This window comes from Psittacula echo, assembly GCF_963264785.1.
Source record: "Psittacula echo genome assembly, contig: SCAFFOLD_48, whole genome shotgun sequence".
Lineage (NCBI taxonomy): Eukaryota > Metazoa > Chordata > Aves > Psittaciformes > Psittacidae > Psittacula > Psittacula echo.
The window spans coordinates 28,650-55,749 of record NW_027664162.1 but is presented as its reverse complement, the minus strand read 5'-3'; the positions used below and the strand labels follow the sequence as shown (position 1 = coordinate 55,749).

At 43.6% G+C, this 27,100-nt stretch overlaps 1 pseudogene across 1 annotated transcript; it reads left to right on the top strand.

Annotated features, from left to right (window-relative positions):
• The first annotated feature begins 1,514 nt into the window (after positions 1–1,514).
• Positions 1,515–22,777, top strand: LOC308232741 (ankyrin repeat and MYND domain-containing protein 1-like; annotated as a pseudogene). Its single transcript has 13 exons — positions 1,515–1,884; positions 4,007–4,436; positions 5,437–5,653; positions 6,448–6,612; positions 8,293–8,330; positions 9,809–9,980; positions 10,463–10,603; positions 15,684–15,797; positions 16,905–17,066; positions 17,973–18,162; positions 19,379–19,445; positions 20,818–21,031; positions 22,613–22,777. The product of its transcript is annotated as an ankyrin repeat and MYND domain-containing protein 1-like (transcript).
• Positions 22,778–27,100: the final 4,323 nt, after the last annotated feature.

The following is a 27,100-nucleotide window of genomic DNA, read 5'->3' as shown; positions in this document are numbered from 1 at the left end:
GTACTGCCGCGGGGGGGCGGCGCAGGGTGGCTACGCGGGCCTCCCTCTAGGCCCCAGCGCCGGGCGAGGCCGCCGGGGTGTCCACGGCAAGGCGCCGGCCATGATCTGGGGCCTCGCACCCCACCAGGCGGAGTCGGCAGTGTTGTCGGGGGCGCGGCCATGGCCGTCGATGTGGGGCGAGTTTTCGCTCTGCTGGCGGCCAAGGGCACGGAAGAGGCGAGGGCGGCTAGCTGTGGCCACAGCTCCAGGCAGGGCCTGCCCCGCGGGCCGGGGACCGGCAACGTGCGCGGTGCTGATGCTGGGCTGCGGGGAGAGACCGCCGGAGGCCCCCCGCTCTGCCACCCGGGTACGAGCGTTCCGCGGGCCCCGGACGGCTGTCGGTGATGCGCCGTGGCCACGAGTCCCCCAGCGTGTGTTCGCTGGGAGCCCTGCCCGTCCGTGGGCAGGGGAGGGGCGGTCAGGAGGCCCTGCTTCCTCCTTGGAAGAAGAGCGGCTCGGATGCCGCCTTCCCTGGGCTTTCTCTCTCTGCTCGCCCTCTACTGGTGCCAAACTCAGTCTGAGCTTATTCTGAGTAAGGCAAGAGCTTTCACAGCATCCGTGTGATGTCTGAGAGCACGTTCACCTGGGGAATCAGCCCTCACTGCTCTTCTTGGTGTTCCTGTCAGTCCGTGTCTGGGTTGGTAACACATCCACTGTGAAAATAAAAACTGAGCTCCACGGTTTCACATAACACCCTCTGTTCTCTCCCTCGGACCACTCAGTCTGTCCTCAGTCCCAGAGAAGATGGTAGATGGTTGCTGTGAGTGCTGTTATTAGCACCATAATGTTCTTTTGTTTTAAGCCAGGGGCAGTCACTCCTTTTATGCCACAAAGTGCCAAGACTGTGGCAGGGCTGCATACTTTATGATTATTTTTAATGCAAGAGAAGAAGTGAAGAATTGAGATTGTTATTTAAGTGGTTTTTGCTTTTAATTAACAATTTTTGATTGATTTATATAAAATATCTTCCAAATGCTTGGTTTTGCTTCAAAGTGGTGAATACCTTGAAGTGTTTGTGACTGAAATCAATGACGATCAGATTTCAGTCAGGTACAGTCAGATGAGCAGGTTGGTAGCTAAGGTTTTCTTCACAGAAGAGAGGGGGTTATGGACAACTTTTTACTGCGCATCAGCCACTTTCATACAGCCCAGCACTTTGTTTGCCTATGGTACAAAATTTCATCAGTGCTTTCTCCGGAAGGGTTAAAGTGGCAGTTTTGGAGCACTTTTAAAGCAAGTGGTGTGTAAAGTTTTAATAATCCAGTCACTTCACATGCATCTGGCAGTTGAAGACTTTTACCTTTTGTTTTGAATGCAGAATGCTGAAGGTATATTGGCATACCGGTCTTTAGGACAGCTGTTGAATGGTTGAATAGATGTTGGTTTCTCCTCTGTCGTTTAGCAATGAGAATATGAACACTGAGATACATCTACTGAAGTAGTATGGACTACTGATTGCTATGTGATGGAAGAGCTTCTAGAGAAATTGGTAAAATCTTGGCTGGGCTTTGAAGCCCACAACTAAAGTGACATTGAGACTGTGCCCAGTCTTAACTGTGTAACAGATTCATCCTCTTCGTGTGTCAGTTGCCTGCATCTTGTTAGTCCTGCTCTGCTGCAGTAAGAATGCAATTTCACTTATTTTTGTCCTATCAGTTGTATCATTCTTCTTGTCTTGTCCTCTTTTGTGGATTACAGAGATATGTGGGAAAGTTGTACATAGGCCACCGCCACAGAAATGGGGTTAACTACAGGCCTGATGGTTCCAAATTCACAGGAGCTGTTTATCTTGGCCGTGTAGAAGCCTATGGGATGCTGGAATGGAAGGATGTCAGAAAATTTCAGGGAACTGGGAAATTGCTGTGCTAATACTGCAATTCCTGTGCCTTTCAAAGTCAGCAGTGGTTTGGTTTGGTGTTTTTTGGTTGTTTTTCTTCTTTTTCCGAGTAGCTCCCTTAGTATTTTAGTTCTTTAGAGCAAAATTGTCATGCTTTGATCTCCCATGAGTTAGGGTGCTATTTCAACAGTTTAGCTTCTGTACTCAACTTTCCCATGGGGAAATATTGAAGGAGATGATAATAGAATCATTTGAGCTGGAAAAGACCCTTAAGATCATCCAGTCCAACCATTAACCCAGCACTGCCAAGTCCACCACTAAACCATATCCGTAAGTGCCACATCTACATGTCTTTTTAAATACCTCCAGGATGGTGACTCCACCACTTCCCTGGGCAGCCTGTTCCAAGACCTGACCGCCCTTTCAGGGAAGAAATGTTTCCTAATATCCGGACTAAACCTCCTGTGGTGCAACTTGAGGCCATTTTCTCTTTCTACTTGAGAAAAGACACCAACCCCCACCTCACTACAGCCTTCTTTCAGGTGGTTGTAGAGAGTGGTAAGGTCTCCCCTGAGCCTCCTTTTCTCCAGGCTAAACACCCCCAGTTCCTCATCACTCTTGTGCTCCAGGCCTTTCACCAGCTCCACTGCCATTCTCTGGACCAGCTCCAGCACTTCAATGCCTTTTTTGTAGTGAGAGGCCTGAAACTGAACACAGTATTTGAGGTGCAGCCTCACCAGTGCTGCCTGGAAAAGTTTCTTGTTCACGTATCTAATGTATGTAATTTGGGTATTTATTCTCCTTCTTTGATGAAGAGCTTATTTGTTAGACAGTACTCTCAAAAGGCATATTAGGATGAATTAGAAACTGGAAAAGCACTGCATTTTAGGAAACTGTGAAGATAGCACTCTGAAGTTTCCAGGTAGCTAGTTGGCTGGTTTGCATCATTTTCAGCCCTGATGTTGCTAGTAGAAGCTGGAAATCTTGTTTTCTAAGAGCTTGCAGTCCTTCTTTATTTTCCTAAAAGGTATATCTGACCAGTCCCAAGTGTAGGGGAACAGTGCCCACCTGTTCCTGCTGATCCCTGGGTATCTCTGCAAGTCCTCAAATAATCTAAAACATAGAGAGAAACAACATAACAGTGTTTGCATTTAGAGGGCCAATCAACACTGAGGAGACATCAACAAGAACACAGCATTCTTGCTCAGTGTTGATAATGTGGCGTTAATTACAGATTTAGGAGAGCTTTAGTTTGAGTATATGATGTAAAATCTAAAGCTCGGGGAAAAAGAGAGAAACTTGAGATCATAACCATACTCAGAATTTTATTCTTGCCAGTATATTCTGCCAGTGATAGTGCTTTTGTCCTACTCATTTATCTGTGTAGGTAAACAGTTCAGTGTGAAGTTGCTGATTTTTGCTCCAAATGGCTGTTATGAGGTTGTGATAGCTTAGTGTGAACCTGTCTTGAACCATCTGTGTGGTCCAGATACGCATGAGTCTGCTTGAATTTGATGATGTTTATGCCTTACCTACCACAGTGTCAAGGTCAAACTAGGATACCTTTTGTAGGAAGACTGCAACTCCTGTCCTGTAGTGCACTATTTGCTGCTGAGACTCTTCCATTGGCATGTCGTGTCATGCTTGCAAGACTATAGATACCCTAAATTTAGTTACTTTGTAAGAAAAGAAATGTGCCATTTCCAGAATCTGTGTCTGCGCCAGATGTGTTTCAGAAATGTTTGTTTTGAGAAGGTAGTAAAATCTAACCAAAAACCTGTCCTGGACCAAAAGGTGCAATCTAAAATTGATCACAGAATAAAATTAAAATAAAATCTTGCCTAGGCCTTAAAAGCATCAGGAATTGTAATCTAAACATTACATCCTACTGTAGTTAAATTTAGGGCCTTCCACTGTTCGTGTGCTAGAAGATTTGTGTTTGCTGTTAATAGACCAAAGTGAACGTGAAGGCTTTGCTGTTCAGATTGGCTTTGGCAGTTATTGCTCTGTCAATAGTAAGTGGACCAGTAAGGCCAAAAGCAGCCAGATTGGTTTAAATACAATCCAGACTTTAACTGTACAAATTGTTTGATCTCTGACTGATACTCGTGAGTTTACTTGTTTCTTAAGGGGCTGTACAAATCTGATGAGCAATTTGGACCAGGGGTTGAGAGCTATCCAGATGGCTGTCAGGATGTTGGCTTGTGGCTCAGAGATCATCTAATTAAGCTATGTACTGAAGTACCTGGTTATTTTCCTGTCTTGGATTATCCAGCGCACTACAGGTACACTGATGACAGATCTCAGAAGGGGTATATTTCACTTGAGGAAGACCCATTTCTCCGTAGCTATAAACATCTCCCTTTTGATGATAAGGATATTTTACCTGAAGGAGTCTTTGCATATTCTCGTAACATGGATCGTCTTACTCTGACTCACTCCTTCCTGGAGAGTGTGATGCTCTGTATTTTCAGAAGAAGCTGCCTGAGGAGGACCCTTGGCCTGTTGCAAATGTAACCTCCCTGCTGGTTCGAAGGTAGATGCACGTGCATAAGCACAGGTAACTGCTGATGATTTGTTTATTATGTGTGGATTTTTAACAATTACTACCCATGGGTGTTTGTTGTTTTCAAATTTACGTTGCAGGATAAAAGCTGCACTCGAGATTGGGTTTTGTGTCCTTGGGTTTACAAGTTGCCAATAAGGGTTGTTTTTTGTTAAAAAAGGAAGCAAATAACATATTCATCTCTCAATTTATAGATTTTATTCCTTTAAGTTAAACATTGGGTTTATCCTGGTCACACCTAGAAAAATAATCCCATTACTCATTAACAAGTCAGGGTTTCTGGAAGTCCAGTTTTGAAAAGAATTGGGAGTCAAGGGCTGTAGAGACCTGTTCTGACCTTCGCTGTCCTGAGAGTGTAGTCTGGCATAGAAATAAAAATATGGGGAATCATAGCGCCAGGTTTTCAAAAGTACTGAAAATATGGTTATTGATAACTCTTTGTGGTTGTCTTGACTCTTGTTCTTCTTCAAGGCTATTCAAAATACGCTGTAACAAAAAAGTCGACAGCTAGTAGAACTGCCAACTGCACATCAGTTTTTATGTAGCTTGGTACTTGTATGTGCAGATGCTTTTTGAGCCCACGGAGGATTTCCTTGTGTGCTTTTCTGATAGGAACACAAGCTACCTACGTATATTTTATAGTCATAGTTAAAGCAGGTGATGAAAATTAGATCATAAACAAATGTCATGACTGTGCATGATAAATTGGGTCATAAAAACACATGGTAGTTAGATTTTGTTTTCTTACCCGTCCATCAAACATCTACTAAAATACTTTTAACTTGTCTAGATAAAATCTATATGCTACTGCCAGCACCCCATTCATATAAGCAAGCTCACACTACCTAAAATAGCTCGTTAAAATGATAGCTGGCCTTATTTTCCCATCTTGCGGACCAGCATATATTATTCTTGATGCATTTTCTTTAGCTGCAGTAGTGGTCCAAGAGTACCTAGCTGCTTAAATGTGCTGTGCTTTTCTCTCCTTTTCTAGGCGCTGTCAAGTGGAGTTCAATTCAGATGTCAACCTCATTCTCAGTGGAGCCCGCAATGCTTATGGGCCTTCAGGCCCCAGAGAACTTGCCTCGGAGCAGCTAATTAGGAAGGCAGCAAGAGGAGACTATGATGGGGTCTCTGCGATTCTGAGGAACGGGCTTGCTCATCCAGACATAGCTGACAAACATGGATACACAGCACTTGCTGCTGCGGCTGTAAGATTCTAAGCATGACTCTTTACCACATGATGAGAAAATTCCTGGCGTAGTAGGCTGGATTAATTTTTTCTCTTGTTTCATTACATAGTATGAAGGAATGTTCAACAAGCAGGAAACCCAGAAAAGCGGTGTGGCATGAGTAGTGTCTGTAATGACTGGTATCGTGCCAACCCCCATGGTAAACAAAGAACCTAAAAGAAGCCCTTCAGTAAATATTAGCAGTGATTTCAAATGTCAGGTTTGATTTCAGGTTGTGATTATGCCGTGGGCTAGATCTATGTTCTTGGATGTGATTGTGCCCGTATTATTTTTGATCCTATTTGCAATCAGATGCACACAGAGTTGTTTTGTTTTTGCTGAAAAGTGGTTGTGGCTGAAACTACGCATGTACAACTCCAGTTTCTGTAGGAGGGGGATGCAATCTCTCCCCCTGCCTTTTTCTTTGTTTTTCTGTCAGCTGCCTCAATACTCAGCATTCACTGTAAATGCCAAGCAGAAGCTAGATAATTTAGAACACTGTATTTCTCCTATAGCCGTCTCAGTCATTTCTAGTCTCTCTGTGCATGAATCCTCGATGAATTCCTGCAAAATCCATTAGTTGAAAATTAACCAAAGAAGTTATGTTCTGAACCCTGTAAGACATTGAGCTTCTGTTTTGAGGAAAATATCAATGTGAATTAGATAAACAGTGTAGAGCATCATTACCTCAAAATTGTGTTGTCAGTTCTTTCCATGTCCCAGGCAAGAAGTGTGTACTTATATATGCAAATATGGATGCTTCCCCTCTACAGGTGCATTCCCGTAATGCTCTTGTCAATCTTCTTCTTGATAGTGGAGCTGATGTGAGTAAGTGTAGTGATGAAGGATTTTCTGCTCTCTCCATGTGTTTTATTCTTGTTTATCCAGAAGAATCTTTTAAGGGTAATATTGCTGAGAGGAGCTTGCACAGTTACAAGGTTTGTTTACTTCTAATCTAAAATAACAGAATCATAATGTAGTATTTTGCCAACCTGCAAGCTTGCTTTTAAAATTTGCTGTATAAAAGCCTCAGAACTTTAATACATTTTGCATTCTGAAACTGCAGAATAATCTCTGCTCTCACTGCACTCACTTCCTAAGTCGAAGAACATGCTCCTATGCAGTTACAAGCTTACTCAGCAGTTGAAATAAGGCACTATATCAATAGCAGAATGCGAGGCTGTGCTGGCTAGGTGTTTAACACAGTGAAGATGCAGTGGGAGAGTTAATGGGAATTACAAAAATGTAAGTAGAACAGTAGGATGTAGGTGATTCTCCTGGTACTACGTAACCTTGCTGGCATCATGGAGGTGGCTACTACGAAGAGATTGTTCTGTCAGAAGTCTGGTGATGCTTGGGGAGTACTCAAAAAGGAAGAGTCGTATCCCTAACCTTTCTTCTGCCACAAAATGAAACACCTGCTCTTACTTCCTGTGTAGGAACAGGATATGAATTTTGTAAGGGTACAAACCTGGGAATGGGAAAGCAATGAAAGCAAGGATGCTGGGACTCACCAGCCAGGATGAGAAAACAGCTGAAAAAGGGGTCTGGGCAGGAACTGTGTGGTCTTAGAAGTGCTTCCGCGTAGCCTAGAAATGGAGGGGTGCCTCTGGAACTTTCACATGAGGTTAGACAGATTAGGCTTGTGCTTTGAGGAAACTTGTTGGAAATTAAGTACCAAATAATCCTTGGTTGCTCTGAAGTCACTGTTCCAGTTCCAAGAGTACGATCATGTGGTCGTGCGAAACACTGCTAAAGTTGCAAGGCAACTATATGGGAAAGGGAGAAGGGGAGTGAGAGAGAACTGCTGCTGAAAACCACACAGAAAATCAGTGTAGAGCTATTACCTCTCATAGTACTATAAGGTAATTAGGAGTAGAGAGGGGATCTTTCTATGTTGGTCGTTGTCTGTAGCAGTCTGTGAGATCTGGCGAGTAGACATACACTGCTTTCACTTTTCCTCTGAGTTGAACTTGCATCCAGATTTGGAAAAATTAGCCTTGTAGATCCTAGTATCAGATTCTCATGCAAGCTAATGCAGGTTGAAAATCTGTGTGTGTCTCGTTTTATTTCAGCAATTCTTTTTCTCTTAAGTTAGGTGATGTATACTGGAAGAAAGATTCAACTGTTCTGAACACGCTTTAGACACCATGGAATCATAGTAAAGTGAGGGTCGGAAACGACCTTAAGATCATCCAGTTCCAACCCCCCTGCCACGGGCAACCCCTCTAGACCATGTTGCCCAAGGCTCTGTCCAACCTGGCGTTGAACACTGCCAGGGACGGAGCATTTACCCACTTCTTTTTTGGGCAACCTGTTCCAGTGCCTCACCACCCTCACAGTAAAGAACTTCTTCCTTATATCTAACCTGAACTTGCCCTGAAATTGAACAAGAGAAATATTCTGTTATTTTAAGAAATTAAAACAAATGAACAAGCAAAAACTTAGTTACAATTTACTTCTAAATTATATCCCTAACAGCGGTTAACAAAATTCCAGTATCATTATATGCTGTATTGCGTTAAAGCTGTGATTAACAGGCGTGTTAATATACTGAGTCATGCACTGGAAGAAGATTTGTTTCATTTTAGTAACACTTCTTTTTTCTTTTTTTTTAGTCTTTAAGTGGACTGAAAAATCAGAATCCTCAGAAACTGTGAGTGATGCTGAAGGCATAGTGTGAGAGTAAGTCTCATGCGCTAGAAATGGGAGACCAACTCTCATAAATGGTTTTGCAAAAAGAAGGTAACATTATTTCACATATTTCACATAAATGTGCATCCGTTGCAAGGAAAGATATTTTTTGATTGTTTAACTGGGCAAACCTTGTTTACGAGTAGAAACCACTAACTGTTTATACGCTCTAATGTGGCTCACGGCAGCACTGAGAAAGACTATAGTTGAAAAGTGCAGTTCAAGCAAAGGACATCATGCTTGAACAAGACAAGATTTCTTGTTAGAAGATTGTGAAAAGCTTCTAAATATGCCAAGGAGAGTTGCAGTGTAGTGCAGACCTGAGGAAGGAGAATATATTTGTTACTTGAAGTCTTGACTACATAGGAACTTGCTTGTTGTTTTCTGCAAGTGTCTGTTCACCAGTGTCAGCTGAAACATAGTCCAACTGTTTTGCATTTGTGGATCTTTGAAAGGGACACATTTTGCTTTTTGCTTTGCTTACAGAGCAGTCACCAAAGATGTCCAAATTTTTGTGTGGGTTTTATGGCAGTGTAGGTCGTTTTGACATCTCAGACCCCTCAGACTGAAAGTTCGTGGTTGGCCTTCTGACCTCCATCCCTTATTTGTGCCACATTTTACTTTTGTGGCACAAAAGTAAAACATGCTCCCACCTCCCATGATTCTTGTTGTCTGAAATACTGTGCATACTGCATATTGTTCATTGGAATATAGAGATCTGCTGAATGTAGGGCTTGTGGGTAAAGCCGAGTTATTACAATGCCTGCAAAGATGAGTATACCGTGAGAACACTTTGTGATGGAATTTCTGGGTGATATCCAAGCATCCAAGTGCTGTCTGCTTCATTTTGTAGGGGTGTCAGATTCTTTTGTGTGTGTGGATAGTTTGCCTCCATAGAGATGCAGATGGCACCTGGAATATACTGTCCTAATCTAGCATAGCACTGGTTCCAGCTTTTGTTTAAGAGAAACACTGGACCTTTGTTTTGTTGGGATGGATGGGTGAATGAAGTTTTCTTGAGGAAAGAAACTTCCAAGCAGTCTTTGATGGCAGGAAGGAGGACTCTGTTTCTTTCATTAAACAATACGAAGACTAAATGTTTTACAAGTCACATGTGAGACTGGTAAAGACGCAGATAACCTTGCCTAGCTTTTTACCTGTCCCTATGCTGCAGCTTTTCATGACTGCAGAGACTGCTCTTTGCATGCCACTGCTTTAGTTTAGAGGGCTGAGATACACTGACTGTACTGTCTCCTCTTCAGGTCATAATGTTGTTGCCTGACTGGTGTATGACAGTTGTGATGTGACCCTAAAGACTGCCATGTCTTCCCTCTGCTAAGTGACAGTTGTAATGTCTATTACCTGCAAGCCATTTTAGTCCACTAGCTTTTCTTGGAAGGTGCTAATATGTTATTCTGGTATTTTCTATGTCAATTCTAGACGACAGAAGAGATGGGAAGCAATCCAGCTACTGCTTCGTCGAGGTGCAGATCCCAACGCATCCTGGGCCCCACCACACCTTCTGTTCTTTGCTGATAAAGCTGCAGACGCAGAAGCAGTGGAACTCCACTTAAAAAGGGGAGCCAGGTCTGATGTGCGGCTTCCATCGAAGGTTTTACTGAATGATATTTCATAATATGGGATTCAAGGTGTGTACTGCAGCTTCAGTGCCCTACTGTAAAATATCTTGCATGTCAGAATCAGCTTTAGAATGGCCAGAAAGCTGTTTAAAGCGATTATCCTGTTCAAAGATTTATTTTTCTGTTTTTTAGTAGAAAGAACTCAAAGCTCCTTACTCTCCAAGTTTCTCTTTCTTACTATGTTTTCTGATTGCCAAGCTTGTGAGTGGTTGAGGAATATTTGCGAAGCTGCTCCTCACGTTGGTTATAGCTGTTGTGATATTTAACAGGCCAAGTGTCTGGGGCCTTTAGTATTCCACAGTCTTATAAGTCTGGGCTCTAGATTTCTGGTGGCTGTCTGTGAGGCGCAGCATATGGGAAGAGTGAGCTTGGATTATTCTTAAAATAATATTTATCACTATTTAAATGCTGCTTCTGATAAACAGGAGTCTTAATGCTATATTTGTGTTTTCAGTTAGGGGGGTTAACTCCCCTCCACATAGCTGCCTCGATTCCTGGGGAGGAAGGGGTCCAGATAACTCAGTACCTCCTGCATTCTGCCCCAGATCTTAATGCAAGGGCAGAAGATGGAAATGAGCTATATGGTCCAGACAAGGTATGTTGCTTTTTGAGCTCATCTTTCAGCTATTGAAATTCAGATTGCAGAGGACCTGAGCAGGGAGTTGAGATTACTGCCTGCCTGATTTTGTAGTGAAAGCTTTGCATTTCCCTGAAAGAGCCTTAAAAAAAGAAAGAAAACCAACCCCCCAAAAAACTAGAGTCACTTGAGGTGTATTGTATTAGGTTGTAAATAAACACATGCTTCCGGTGCCCCAGAACACTCTGTCATGTCTTACATAAGACAGAGTCTAGAAGTTTCTTTCAGGGCTGCTCTGAATCTCTTCTCTGCCCAACCTGTAGCCGTGCCTGGGATTGCCCCGCCCCAGGTGTACGACCTTGCACTTGGCATGGTTGGACTTCATGAGGTTGGCATTGGCCCACCTCACAGGCGTGTCGAGGTCCCTCTGGATGGCATCCCTTCCCTCCAGCGTATCAACCGAACTACACGACTTAGTGGTGCTGGCAAACTTGATGAGGGTGCATCAATCCCATTGTCCATGTCACCGACAAAGATGTTGAACAGGATTGGTCCCAGTACCGACAATCACAACTCTTTGCGTGCAGCCACCCAGCCAGTTCCTTATCCACTGAGTGGTCCATCCATCAAATTGATGTCTCTCCAATTTAGAGACAAGGATGTCATGTGGGACAGTGTTGAACGCTTTGCACAAGTCCAGATAGATGACTTCAGCTGCTTTGCCCCATCCATCAGTTCTGTAGCCCCATCATAGAAGGCCACAAAATTGGTCAGACATGATTTGCCCTTAGTGAAGCCATGCTGGCTGTCACCAACCGCCAACCATTTCTCATGTGCCTTAGCATGCTTTCCAGGAGAATGTGCTCCAAGATTTTGCCAGGCACAGAGGTGAGGCTGACTGGTCTGTAGATCCCTGGGTCATCCATTTTCCCCTTCTTAAAAATGAGGGGTTTTTTTTCCCTTTTTCCAGTCATCGGGAACTTCACCTGACCGCCATGATTTTTCAAATATGATGGACAGTGGCTTAGCAACTTCATTTGCCAGCTCCTTCAGGACCCGCGGATGGATTTCATCAGGTCCCATGGACTATGTGCATGTTCAGGTTCTTAAGATGGTCTTGAACCTGATCCTTTCCTACAGTGGGCCTAGGGTCTTCATTCTCACAGTCCCTGTGTCTGCCTTCCAAGACTTGGGCAGCGTGGTCAGAGCACTTGCTGATGAAGGCTGAGGCAAAGAAGTCATTGCGAACCACAGCCTTCTCCAAAGCCAGGGTAGCCAGTTCTGATAGCTTCTGGAGAGGGCCAACATTAACCCTAGTCTGTCTTTTGTTTGCTCCATACCTATAGAAGCCCTTCCTGGTATCTTTCACCTCCCTTGCCAGATTTAATTCTAACTGGGCCTTAGCTTTCCTAACCTGGTCCCTAGCTTCCTGGGCAATGTCCCTGTATTCTGCACAGGCTGCCTGTCCTTGCTTCCACCTTTTATAAGCCTCTTTTTTCCCCTCTAAGTTTTCTCAGCAGTTCCTTATCCATCCATGGAGGTCTCCTGGCCTTCCTGCCACATTTCCTTCTAGTTGTTACACAACACTCCTGAGCTTGTAAGTCAGGATATAAGCATCCCTTCCCTCAACCTGGTTGATCCCTGAATATCAACCAGCAGTCTTGGCCCTCCTGCCCTTCAGGGCTTTATCCCACAGAACCTTACTAAGCAGGTTCCAGAAGAGGCCAAAGTCTGTTTTCTTGCAGTCCAGGGCAGTGAGCTTGCTGTGTGCCCTTCTTACTGTCCTGAGGATCTCAAACTCGACCATCTTGTGATTGCTACAGCCAAGGCTGCCCTGGAGCATCACTTTCCCAACCAGCCCCTCCTTGTTGGTGAGTACGAGGTAAAGCATGGCACCTCTCCTTGTTGGTTCCTCTATTACTTGCAAGAGGAAGTTGTCTTCCGCACAATGGAGGAACCTCCTGGACTGCTTGTGCCAGGCTGTACCGTCCCTCCAGCAGATATCCCCCATGAGGACAAGGGCCTATGAGCACGAGGCTGCTCCTATCTGTCTGTAGAGCACTTCATCCAGAGAGTCCTCCTGATCAGCAGCTTGTACGAGATCTCCTTTGACTGTGACTCACAAGCTCTCTGTTGACTCATCACCTGTCCCCAGACAGAGATCCATACTCAAATGTCTGAAGATATATATGTCTGTTATGGGACTTGCTTGCTTCATCTCCATGGAGTTGTATTTTAGTACTTTGTCCTTAACTAGTAAACAGGAGAACTTAATACCTATTTATCAACAGTATTTAGTTACAGAATGCCTAGACACAGTCTAGGCAAAATTTACTTTTTCAAATATCACTTTTATATTGATCTGGTAACCCTTTATTCATAGAGCTTAAATGAATATGTGAATGAGCCCCACTCAAGGCAGGTCCTTTGTGCCTGAAAGCTTGCTGCTTCCCTCTCACGCCCAACTCTCTGTCATTTGGCCCAGTGAAAGTTATTAACATCTATCTCTCAAATTTGCTATCCCCAGACTTCTCCAGTCGTTTTACTAAACTTCCTAGTGAGTGGTGTGAAAGCCAGCAAGACATGAATGTAAAGAAAGTAGGAAAAGGGTGGCTATTGTTTTTGTGGGGCTGAGCAAGCCATGGTAAGAACACTCCAAAGGGAGGCAAGCCTAGCAGTTCCGAAAAGCTGAAAGGGGCAGGATTGGAGTGTGGTTTCTGCATCCCTGTTTATCTTTCTCCAATACAAAAGCACACCAATAATCCAGAGCGGCATTCTGTTGGAAACTCAGCCATGAGCAAATCTAGAGGAAACCATTTTCAGTATTTTTTATGAAACCAACATTCTACCTTTTGTTCTGTCACTACAAAATTTATACTTTACATAGGATAAGTAGTAGAACAAAGAAAATATTTGTAGTGTGTTGCTGTTCTTTAACTATATTCCGTTCACTGGAAGGGTATCAAATATCTATAAAAATAAATCTGAATGCAATATATACAGCTAGAGGAGCTAGAGTGTGTGCTATGAAAGGGCTGACAACTGCATACAACATGAAATAGATTCTGTATCAAGTCTTTGTTTCTCAACCTTTTTCCGTATGCTGTCTTCATAATTTTAAAGTCAATTTTGGTATTCTTCTGGGCAAAAGTGTTTTCTTGCAACACAAAAATTTAGGTTTCATGATTTTTAATGAAATAGTCCCATATCCAACAATTTCTACTGGTTCCTTATGTCTGATAAAGTAATGATCTAATAGGCTGTAAGGGATCAACCTATCTAATCCTTATCTTTGTAGTAAAGGTTTTGTTGTTTTTTTTTTTTCCAAATACGCTATGACTCAGACCAGGTGATTTTTAAAGCTACCCTTTCACAGTATCACAGTATCACAGTATGCTAGAGATTGGAAGGGACCTCAAAAGATCATCAATCCCCCTGCCGGAGCAGGAATACCTAGATAAGGTTACACAGGAATGTGTCCAGGCGGGTTTTGAATGTCTCCAGAGAAGGAGACTCCACAACCCCCCTGGGCAGCCTGTTCCAGTGTTCCGTCACCCTCACTGAGAAGAAGTTTCTTCTCAAGTTTAAGTGGAACCTCTTGTGTTCCAGTTTGTACCCATTACCCCTTGTCCTATCATTGTTTGCCACTGAGAAGAGCCTGGCTCCATCCTCGTGACACTCCCCCTTTATATATTTATATACACTAATAAAGTCACCCATCAGTCTCCTCTTCTCCAAACTATAGAGACCCGGCTCCCTCAGCCTTTCCTCATAAGGAAGATGCTCCACTCCCTTGATCATCTTAGCTGCCCTGCGCTGGACTCTCTCCAGCAGGTCCCTGTCCTTCTTGAACTGAGGGGACCAGAACTGGACACAATATTCCAGATTCGATGGTGATGCTATGATTCATGCTAAAAGAAGTAAAAACTACTGTCTGGTGACTAAATTTTTGAGTGTTACTGAAGCTATGACAAATACAGGCTGACACTGCAAGTGTGCTGTGGTAAATACTGTAAAGCTTTAGGGCTTTGCCTGATCTGACCAGGGTCTGGGTTTCCTGCTGTAGAACTGTCAATAAAGGCTTCTCCAGTCACTAACGTGTCACATTTGCATATGCACATTTGCAGGCAGTGATTGAACTCCTCAGACATGGGGCTGACCCAAATCTGCCATTGATTGGAGCAGTAAGAAGTGCCCTGTGTGCTGCTTTCAGTACGGCATATGAACAGCAGAGGACGGCAGCACAGAGGATTGCCTTGGTGAGATAACTTCTGGGTGTTTATTGTGGTTTTTTTCAAACCTCAGAAAACCAGAGAGTTCTGTCTCCTTTCTCTGTAATGGGTAATCTGATTTCTCCCCACTCTTCCTGTGTCTGTTCCTAATGCTGTTTATTTCTGTCCTGAGGAACAGGTGTTTTGTATGGAAATTCATTTTCATGTTCAAGTAAAGAGGATGATAACTTCCTTGTGTAGAAAAGGAAAAACTGCATTAAAGTCAGATGGGGTAGTTGTAGTGCCCACAGTCCTATCAAATCTGACTATAACCTTGTTTATGAACCCAACCAGCATCCACATGAAGAGAGCTGCGTTGTCTTTGATTGTTAATGCAAAATATTCAATACCACTGGTGATGAGTGAGCTTTCTCATTCATGATTAGGTCAATGGCAGCATTTGGCCTTGTGAAAACTGGAGTTTTTTCTCCTCATCCAAGGGAGCACAGGGCTGATATTATTCAGAGTGGAAGTGAAAGGCTGCAGCTGATGGGTCTGGGAGAGGAGGGAATTTCCTCAGGTGGGTTCTGTTCTGAACCCTCCCTCACTAGTTGTCTGCGCTTCATGTGTTGCTGGAATATCGTGAGATATCCAGAAACAAATAGCTACTGCCTGCAAGAAGGTTTTACTTACAGAACATGTTTAGATTTGACAATTCATCATCAGCTCTAAAGGGGCAGAAGAAATGCATGGTTTGGTGCACAAAATGGTCTCACAAACAGAGGTTAAGCTCTGATGCTCAGCACTGTCTCTGTAGCTGTGGTATGAATGCAGTTTCTGGGAAGGTTTTCTTTTTGCTTGAATGTGTCATGATTTGCTGTCTTCAGGTTGATAAGCTGCTTGAAGCTGGTGCAGATATCCTTGCACCAGTTACTCTTCAGGAAGGACAGAGAAAAGCTGTGGGAACAGTTGTTGACTACGCCTATTATGAGTATTACCAGGTATAACTTCAGTTTCCATATCTGAAAGTCCTGTGCATTTGCATCCATTCAAATATATGGCCTGTTATGTCCTTATGAATTGACCAGGGCCTCCTTCAAAACCTTTTATGGAAATTTGATTTTCTCTTCTTTTTTTGGTGAGACTCAGTTCAGCACCAAATGAAACACTAATCAGTTAAGTTTCAATACCCTCTGATAGTTTTGCCTGTGAAGACAATCCTTGCTGTCCATCTTATCGTAAGATTCCATTCATAATCTGATTGAACAGGGTTACTCGTAGTCTTAAACTTGGGCATTAAAACCAAAAATAGTATGTGTTTCTGTGAGGCTACAACCAAATCAGGGGAAGTTATTATGGGTTATAAATCATGTTAATTTCTGATGTCTTGCAAGCCATGAGAGGACATTATTGGTCAAATTTAAAAATAATGGATTTCCTAACTAAAATACATATATTTAAATAAAAAATACATTAAAATATGTATTATGCATTATATGTTATAGATAAATAACTAAATATATATTTATTAAGTGAATTTACTAAAGGGATCTTTAATCATTTAGTAATGCCTTATAAAAAGAATCTCACTGTGAAGTATAATGAGAAACTTCTGCTGATGTGTTTTTTCTGTATATATTTGTTTAAAAAAACTACTTTAAAAAGGCCTGGGATTCTGTGACAGTTCAATTAAACCTCTTTTTTTTTTTATAGTATTCTTATTAACAAGAAAACTTACATGTTGAGCAGATTGCTTATGTCTGAAACATAAACAGCAGTTGTTCTGAAAAGAACGGTAGTAATGGTCACCTTGTTCACAGAGCAGCCTGCTTAGAACTACTGAGGGTTTCTTCATCCCTCACCAATGTTCTACGTAGATATTACCTTGTGATCATAGCTGATTCTCAAACAGGAAAATAAATTAAGCAATTCATAGCTGTAATCACAGGTCAAATTTGATCACTGTACTCCATGTATCTTACTGTCTTGCTCTGGACTTTTTTTTCTATGCTCTCCTTCCTGGCACTTGCTACAGGGAAGTAGCACGGGAAATTGAGGAGTGTAGTAGTGGGCAAACAGTGCCCCCCAGCTGTCTTTTAATTTTCAAGAAACTTCGTGGTGCTTCCAGACGTGCTGGGAGAAGAGCTCTGCAAGATGAGGGCAGCTTCCAAGTGCAAGGTCCTGCAGATGGGTCCATGCAACCCCTGGTATCAGTGCAGGCTGGGGGTGAAGCAGCGATTGAGAGCAACCCTGAAGAGAAGGACATGGGGGTACTGGTGGTTGAAAAGCTGGATGTGGCCCAGCAGTGTGCACTGGAGCCCAGAACCCCTCACCCTGTGTTGGGCTGCATCCCCAGAGCATGAGCAGCCAGTCAAGGGAGGGGATTCTCCCCCTCTGCTGCTCTCTGGGGAGACCCCCCCTGCAGTCCTGATCCAGCTCTGGGGCAACAGCACAAGAGGGACGTGGAGCTGTTGGAGCGAGTCTGGAGGAGGCCACGGAGATGCTGCGAGGGCTGGAGCAGCTCTGCTCTGGAGCCAGGCTGAGAGAGCTGGGCTGGGTCAGCCTGGAGAAGAGAAGGCTCCGGGGAGAACGTACTGCATCCTTTCAGTACTTAAATTGAGTTTATAAGATGGAGACAAACCTTTTAGCAGGCTGGTTGCAATAGAACAAGGAGTTCTAAACTTGAAAGAGAGTAGATTTGACTAGATGTAAGGAAGAAATTTTTTACAATGTGAGTGGTGAAACACTGAAATAGGTTTCACAGAGAAGATGTGAAAGATCTTCTCTGTGAAACCTATTCCAGTGGGAAGGGATGCCCCATCCCTGGAAACACCATCTCTGGCTTAGTGGTGCTCTGAGCAACCTGATCTTGTTGAAGATGTTCCTGCTTATTGCAGGGGGGTTGGACTAGATGACCTTTAAAGGCCTGTTCCAACCCAAACTATTCTATTATTCTATGATTTTCTCTTGAAGAAACATCTGGAAATTGTTTTAGTTAATTTCTTGAGCACTCACCAAACTGATAACTGGAACAACTAGGACATCTAACCTGGACATGTTCTGTGCTCCATAGCATGAACTGAGATCCAAGCCAGGATCCAGCAGGGACGATGCTGTGCTTTTGGAATTGGTTGGCTTTAACTCTGAAACACTAACTTGTGTGCTACTGTTCCCAGGTGTTAGTGAATTATCTCATATTGCAGGATAGAATTGCTCACACACCATACCACATACTGCCAGCATCTGAGCAGGAAGCTTTTCAAACACGCCGATCACTGCTGGAACACTTTAGAGTGAAGCTCCGTGAGCGTGTCATCCTGAAAGAGAAAGAGTGGGATGAGGAAGAGCTGAGAAGATCCAAGAAATGTTAGTTCAAGTCTAAGATTAGTTCAAGTCTAAGATTAGTTCAAGATTAAAGGTAGCATCACCTGGTTTGAAGGGGAATTGATTATTATAGTTCTCATTATTGTCTGAAAAGGTAACTCCTAATAAAACCTGCTTATCCATGTTTGGTAAGGAGATGCAGGGGTTATAGAATCCTAGAATAGTTAGGGTTGGAAAGGACCTTAAGATCATCTAGTTCCAACCCCCCTGCCATGGGACACCTCACACTAAACCACGTCACCCAAGGCTCTGTCCAACCTGGCCTTGAACACCGCCAGGGATGGAGCATTCACAACTTCCCTGGACAACCCATTCCAGTGCCTCACCACCCTTACAGTAAAGAACTTCTTCCTTGTATCGAATCTAAACTTCCCCTGTTTAAGTTTGAACCTGCCACCCCTTGTCCTCTCACTACAGTCCCTAATGAAGAGTCCCTCCCCAATTCTACAAATATTAAAGAGAATGAACAGGCTTTGTGAAGAAATCTGAATATGAGTTTAGTGCCTGTCAGCTGCTTCCTGGTAAATCCCTGTACAAGATCTACTACCATGTGTTAAGGAGTGATTGGAGGAGTTGGCTCTTCTTTCATGGGAGAACCTTGGAATTGCTTTTCATTACTGCAGGGATCAGGATACATGCAGTGGTCACTGCGGATATCTAGTGTACCTTCATTCCTTATGGCAACTGACTATCAGGTCCTCTCCCATTATGTCAGTGCTCTTCTGCTATTAAAGTAGCAACAATGAATATATTAATATGTTACATAAATCTTAATTTGGATGGTCTGAGTTACACCCTCAGTACTGGTCAAATGCGTGGTGAAATGAGGCTTAGATCCTAGGTCTCTGATAGGTCTTTGGGACAAAAGATGTAGCACACTTGGGAAGTGAACTCAGATTGTAAGGCCTTTGCAGTTCAGCATCACCTGTGACTCTGTGGCTTGTCACAAGCAGGTTGTAAGAATAAGTTATCTGTATGGTTTCTTCCTCTTGGCTGTGACAGGCAGCAATTGGCTCCTATTTTCTTGGCTTCTGAAGCTTGTGGATGGAAGATGCATTTTATTATGTATCTTCAATTTTTCTACAGTAGACAAAGCCAAGCAGACTTTTAATGACAGTGGGTCTTGTGACTAGTATTTGAATTCTTATGTCAGAATACCAATTTTTGTTTTCCCCCCTGTTCTCTTTTGCTGGTGTAGCGGATTCAGCCATTCATAAACGTGTTTCAAAGAAGAAAGGAGGGAGCCAGCATGTGGAAGAAATGAGGTAGGACAGTACTACAGGATACTGCTCTCAAGGATTGACTATTACAAGTCAAAAATCCTATGCCCTGGGGATTTTTCTTCCTCACCAAAATTATTGTCACCCTGCCATTTTTCTCCTTTCTAATGTTTCTCTCCAGTCTATCCAGACTTACCAGCTGCCATTAGGTTCTTTCTGGGCTCTGATCACATCCCTCCTTTTCAGCTCCAGACTTTGCTATTACTGTTTATAATATTCAGTCTTCTTGTGAGAAGCAGAGTGTCCTTGTGTTTTAAACCAATTAATGACATCAGTACATTAGAGGAGCATGCAAATACTAAGAATTAGGCCTGTAAAATTTTGTAGCTTACATTTCTCCAGAAATTTCAGGAATAAGTTGTACAGTTTGAATGTTATTCTTGGAACTGTGTATTAACAAAAGTTTGAGTAATAATGGAATACTGGCCTCAAGGATATTGAATTCTGTCACCAGTTTCTCATACTGTACGGAATTCACAGGCTTCTGAACTTTGCCTCAGTATTTGAATCAAGAGGAAGTAAGATAGGTGTCAGGAGCTGGGGCCTTTTTGAAGACAGAAATTTTGAGGTAGCATTTTTTTCTGAACCAAGATAGATCAATAGTAGCATAAGATGCAGAAATACCTAGAAGAACATGAACTAACTCAAACTAAAACCTGGAAAGTTAAACTAGTACACCAAGATTTTACAAATAAATCTCAATGATGACTTCCAGCAACAAATGAAACCTTAGTGAAACTTGCTATTTGGAAATGATCCTTAGATGCTTTTAAAAGGATGTGAATCTGTAGTCCAGCTTGCACTTATATCTAATATTCTGCTTCCCTGTCCCACTGACAGCCTTAGTCCAAGCAATCTGTTTTATGTTCCAACTTTGGAATAACTGTTGTGGTGCAGAGGCCTATGAAAGCCCTTGTTTGTCTCTGCAGTATTCCAGGGTGTTCTGTGAGTGTTTTAAGTTTGCCAGCTTGGCTTTGTTATCTCTGGCCATATATGATCTGTTTGCATGCCAGTTTGAAAAGAGACATCTCCAGGCCGAGTGTACACTAAAGCATGCAGTGTGCTAGTGTATGGCAGGATGTGGATGTTGGTTTGGTAAAAGCTTGGTCATTTTTCTCACTAGGCTTTTCTGGGGGCTGGCTTTGCAGCTGGTTTGCAGTCTGCTCCCCACAAACCCCTGTGATAAGCTGCAGAGACTCCTGTTCTTTATTGCTGAGCATTATTGTTGAACATTATTATTTTCGTATTGTAGCCGTTTTAATGCAGTTTTACTGTGATCTGCAAACATGCTGTCAGCTTGAGGAAAGCATTAACCAAACAACAGTGTGCTTTCATTTTACAACTGTCTTTGTTCTAGATTACCTGTATTTAAATACTGCTATCAGTGTGGACGTTCAGCTGGTGTTCAGCTCTCACCTTGCCAGCATTGTCATGAAGTCTTCACTTGCAGTGATATTTGCAAAAAGAAATCCTGGAATGAGCGGCATAAGCAGGAGTGTTTGGGATTGCTGAGCAAGTCTTCCCATCATTACGATCTGAGTACAGTGGTTTGTGCTTGTATACTGACTGGGGTATGTCTTCCATGTAACGGACCGGTAAAATGTGCTTTACAAAAGAATTTAAATAAGAAGGTTCAGTTCATTCACTTTAGTGGCTGTGATCTTTGTAAACCCACCAGCTTTAAGAGAGCTGCTACTGTGTCATTACTTGGAACGTGAGGAGAAAAGAATCTTTAAGGTGAGTGCAGAGCAAAGGAAATGCACTCTCCGAGACTAAGGTTAGCTACTGTGAACATCCATAGACAGCTTTCCAGGCTGAAAGACCGCTATAGAGCAAACAAGTTAGGCAGGGTGGAGCTTTCGGTACAAATTCTACCAATTAATCATCTGTACCTGTATTTTAGAAGAGAAATCAATGAGATTTCTGACTTTTACGCATGGAGTCGTTAATACCACACCACTGTGCTTATTGGAAACCACACTTGTGCTCATAAAAATGAAGCCCCATGCTACCTAGCAGTAGAAGACTGGCAAGGTAGAAATTACACTATTTGAATTATATCAGATGCTCACATAGATTGAATGAGAAATCTGACGTATGAAGTGTGAGGTGGATACAGAACTGCTTTATTCACAGAAGTTCTGCAACTGATGTATCTTTTAGCGTCTGCCTTGAATGGGACTTTTAAATCTTGGATACATATAAAACCCTGTGTGTTTGGAATAGTGGGGTCTGTCCCACTGGAGATAAGTTATATCAAACATAGATGTTTACCAGTATGGGCTCTAGAGAATCAAAATATTACAGAACGGAACAGAATAGACATCAGACTGAAAGTTGGCAGCTGTATACGGCAGCTGTACACTGAAGGACTTAAACATGAAAAAAAGGACGTTCGTTTAGAAAACAGAATTTTACTACCTTGTGTTTAAAAATTTAGTGCATTATGGATACAGCTGGGTGAAACATCAGGATGTTAACTGGTCGTTATTTAAGCTCTTTGAGGTAAGCTTTTTCCTGTATGGCAAATGCAAAATTTCATTAAATTCAGATTCAGTGACTTCAGAGCAAGTGTGAATGCCTTTCTGTAGACAGAATTTTTCTCAGTAATAAACAAGCTTCCTCAGTAGTGTCTCCCTGTCTAGTTAATTTTGAGGTGGAAAGGGTTTTGTTTGTTCCTTTGTTATAGTATTTTCTCTCCCGTTGTGTCCTTGATTTAAAATGACCTGAAATTCCCTCAGATGAGTTTTAGCAATTCAGTCTGTTGCTCTGAGAGGCTCTGATGCCCTTCGCCCCCTTTCCTGATTCCTTTTCACTGTAGTACGATGTGATTAGCATTTATTTTGTACTTCATAAGCAAAACTCTCAATGTTTATCTGAGTTTTGAAGTAACTAATAGTATTAACTGCAGATACATTTACTGGAAGAAGCAAGTGTCATTTACACTCGCATATGTAGTCATTGTTTGCTAGGAAGTTTATAGGTGAGTAGGTAGCCGCAGCTACCCCAAGAGTTGTGTCTGTTAGCATCACATTTAATAAACTATGCCAGAATAGGAACTTCCAGGAATCTTGTACGTGCTTCCAGTTTATTGTTTCAGAGAAACAAAAGTCACACAAAGAAACGTGGCCGGCTTTGGTTTTTTTTTTCAGAGAAGAGTACAGCTCGAGCAGCTCCGGATGGAAGCAGTGCAGGATGCCAAAAGAATGTCACTGGCAAAAAGGGGGAAAATGGAAGAGAAAGAAAAGATGAAGAGAGAGGTGGAAGAAAGAGTAAAACTGGGACTGGTGGAAGAGAGCATCGCAAAGAATGACTGACTTGTTTCAAGTCACTCCTGCTGTTGTTAGGACAAGTTTTAATTCCACTGTTCTTTCTGCCTTGTGATGCGCTTCTGCTAAGCTTGAAAGTGATCTAATTTGACATGTTTTGAGAAAGTAAAGCCAAACCCGTCTTTCTAAGATACTGCATATGAGCTCAAGGATTATAATGCCATCGAAAACCGGTGTGTGTATGTATATGCAAGCTATGTGTTTCTATAAATTTTTGCAATTAGAAATACAGTGAACTTCAGATTGCTTTTAATGGTCTAATGCCACATATATATGTATATACATTTTAAACCACACTATTGCCCCTTATTAAACATCATCACAAATACTCCAGTAGGGAGGGAGTATCTGAGCATATCGAGAGTGACTACATGGCTGGGGGGATGAGGGCTAAGGTCAGCGTGAGTCCAGATGGTTTTCTCTTTAATCCTATTGCCAAATTGGAAAGGCTTAAGGAGGAGTGGATGTATCTTGAGGTTCAGCACGTTGTTGTGCAGCTGTGTCAATGACAACGGTGTGATTTTAAAACCACAGGACCACCTTTGGGGGTCAAGGATTGGTAGGGACAAGTAGAACTTTCCCGACAAAGAAGGTAGAAACCCCTCTTTGCTAACAGACTGGCAAACCTGAGGAGACTAGAATAAGATAGGAGGGAGATGATGACTTCAAGTGAGGAAGCGGTGAATTGGTTTGGCAAGCAAAGGTGCAGAGTGATGTGGTTGACGGTTTTCAAAATCTACAGAACAGGGAAGAACGGTGCACACTCACAAATAAGGAATTGCTGAGGGGACATTAGCAAGGGGTGTGTGGGGGTTGTTCCTCATCTTTCAGGAGTGTCTGTACGCTAATGCAGTCAGTATGGGGAGCACACAGAAGAAATTAGAAGTTTACATGCCATTAGAGGGCTACAGTCTCAGTGAAGTCACAGAGATGTGGTGGGAAAGCTCACATGACAGAAGTGCTGAAACAGATGGACACAGGTTCTTTAGGAGGGACAGACTGGGAAAGGGATGAGCGGGAGTTGCCCTTACTGTGACAGCGGCTGGAATCCATGGAGCTCTGCCTTGGGGTGAACAAAGCCGGTTGAGAGGTTATGGCTCAGGATTAGCCGGCAGAATAACATGGGTGATGTGAGTTGAGGTATCTGTATGGACTGCCTGATCAGGAAGAAGTAGATGAGGTCTTCATCAAACAGCTGGAAGAAACCTCATGCTCATAGGCCCAAGTCCTAAGGGAAGACTTTAAGCACCCTGGCATGTCATAGAAGGACAATAGAGCAGAATACAGATAATCCAGGGCGTTTCTGGAGTACACTCATGACAACTTCCTAGCACAGGTGATTGAGGGTCCAGCCAAGGGCGATGCTCTGCTCAACCTAATGCCTACAAAGAAGTTAAAACTGATTAACTGGTTAGGTGCCATCAATCTGGAAGGTTGAGCTGACTGACTAGTCCAACTCCAAGCACCCTGGATGGGTGATTATGACTGAAAACAGCAGAAATCTTACATTTGCCACTTTCTATTATGGATGCCAGTGATAATCCATCATCTTTCAAATTTAGAGAATTTGTAAATGAGTGTAAATCATTAATGTACTTACTGAGGTAGCCTTCTTATGTAAGCGGTGTATTTCTGTACCCTAATACGCCATGGTGGTATACTGAGGCACCTTCACTTCCATTATTTAGCTCCCCTAGTCAAGGGAAAAGAGGGCTGGTTGCAGGTGCCTGCAGTCAAGCATTATGGCAAGAGAGGAGGCGGGACAGGCTGATGTGCAGAGAAAGGAACACATAAGGCTGTGGAAAGCAATGGCCACATTTCACTGTTTGGTGCTGGTGAAGACTGCCATGTTGTGGATTAAGAAGCCATCTCAGGAGTCAGATGAGCTAGACCATTTGCCTTTCCAAGTCTGTAGCATTTTAGGAAGCTGGAATTCAGCTTCCGAGTGTGCCTGTATAAAGCCATGTGGCTTCCTAGAGGGAACTTCACAGAGGGAATTTCACCTCTGGTGCCTTTAGGTCCCATGGGAAACTGATATTCCTTCTAGCTCCTCTCCTAGGGCACAGAATGGGGAGGGACCCTTTCAGTCCCTTCACTGGGATTGAAGTGAGCTGAAGTTTCCTCTTCTGAAATCTAAAACCTTGTCTTAGTACTAACTTTCAGGACTCTCAGCTTGATTTCAAACTCCACAATGATACGCTCACTGCAGCCAAGGCTATCACTGAGATATTATAAAGCAGGTTTTTTTCTTTGTGAGTAGCAAGATTAAGGTAGATTAGTGGCAACTGTAGATTTATTAGACATCGCAATTTATATGTTAGAAGTTTCGCAATAGGTATCAGGGATTGCTTCATCAGTCCTTTACGACATCAGCCTCTCCTGTGCTTGCGCGGCCCCCTCTGGTGGTCGTCTGGTGGTCGTCCTGATGAATTAAGGAGTCTTCCTCACTCTGTCCTCTTTTTACCTTTCTGTTCTTTGGACAAATCCCAACCATTATGTGGATACAGCATTCTTTTATCTTCCCTTGGTATGTGGTTCAGGCTTACTTAATCTTTGGTTCTGCTAAGTTGGAGTTTCACAGTATATTCTTTTCTACACTCCTTTTATTAGACAAGGTTATATTTGTTTCTATTCCTAAAGTCACCATTGTAGCGTTTAGTTATAAAGTAGCTAAGATACAAACCAACACAGTTGCAGCATTCAGTGTATGAAGCTTCTCTATTGATTTATGATTTCTAAACACAATCGCCTACTGGAATAGTGTCTGAAATACAGAACAGCAAAGTCACAAAATTTTAACAGAGGTACAAAGGCTTTCTTTGCAAACTGCAAACTTTTCAAATATAATCACTGCTAGAATGGTTCCAGAAAATTTCACCCTCCTGTAACAGGAAGAGAAAACCCAAACTCTTGGAGACTCGAATCCCCATGGTGAGCATTTCCATCACAAATGGATCTTTGTTTTGGCAATGCAAGCAGTGGAAGGAGATGCCAGCTTGGATAGCCTGTTTTAGAATGCAGCTCTGGTGTAGCCAGGCACGTGGGCATGCTGGACACACTGTGGTGTGGTAGGACTTGCTCTCCACGGGGTCCAGGAAGGTGATGCAGGTACTGTTCTGCACTGGACTGGCCTGCACTGCCTGCTCTGGGCGGTGCTCCCAGCAGGAGGACCTAGGGTGCAGATGGAAGAGATAGGCAAGGTGAAGTGGGAAGTGCTGAGTCTTTACCCTGCGACGGTGAGGAGGGCAGAGGAGCTGTCAAGGAGCCCCAGACCCTGTCCATGCTCTACCTGTAGCTGTGAAAGGCTGCTGGGAAGCGTCCCTGTGGTTCCTCACTTGCGTGTCCACTGCTGACATGAGGGGGTTTGAAAACATAGGAGGCTCCTGCACGAGGGTTGGCAGCCCTCACCTGTACAGCCCGAAGAACTGGGTGACACATTCACCCCCTGAAGTGCAGAGCAGATGGAAACTGCGGTTGCACCCTTTCTTCTTGCATGTGATGGTTGCACCCATCCCACCACAAATGAAACAGCGCTGGAAAGAGCACAGCAGCCCCCATCAGCAGCACTCCCAGGGCCTGCGTGACCAGCCCCAATGCCTCCAGGCAATCATAGGCTGTGGGCACTTCTGGCTTACAGCCTGCAGATCCCTCTGGTGCACAAGGCTTTTGCCTGTGCCAGAGCCTCTGTGGAGCTGCTGGGAGCAGGCATTAGTCCCAAACCTGGTGGAAGAGCTGGCATTTCTTTCTTGGGGTCCAGGAAGAACACCCGCAAACCCCTCCTGGTGCAAACCTCCCTGTGCTTGCAAGATCCTCACCTTACGGGCTGCCACCTGGATTGCACGTCTGGTGTCCTCAATGAGAAACCCCTGCCTGCTCTCTTGCAGGGAAAGCTTGCTGGCAAGAAGCTGCAGAGCAGAGGCGGCCAGGAGCTCATTAGATCGGCAAGGAAGGGACCATCCCTGCCATAAAGCTACGAGCCCTGGGAGAACTCAGCAAGCAATAGGTGTGGGCACAGAGCCCTTTCTTCACTGTTTTGCACCCACAGATATCTGGGTCAGCCTCTGCCCAGCAACACAGCATGCATGCTGGAAGGGAGAGAGCAAATGCCGCTGGGAGTGAGCACCTCTGTAGGCCTGTGAAAGAGTCCCTGTGAGATTGCCCCCGAGGCCCTGCTCTGTCCCTGCCTAGCTGGCTGAAGGGCAGGGCCTGGGCCTTTGGAGAGGGGAACATGGCAGGCATGGGTGCCCTGCAGGTGTCCACAACCTGGCCTGGGCCCCACTTCCCGAGGAGAGGAGGGACCCTGCCCTGGGG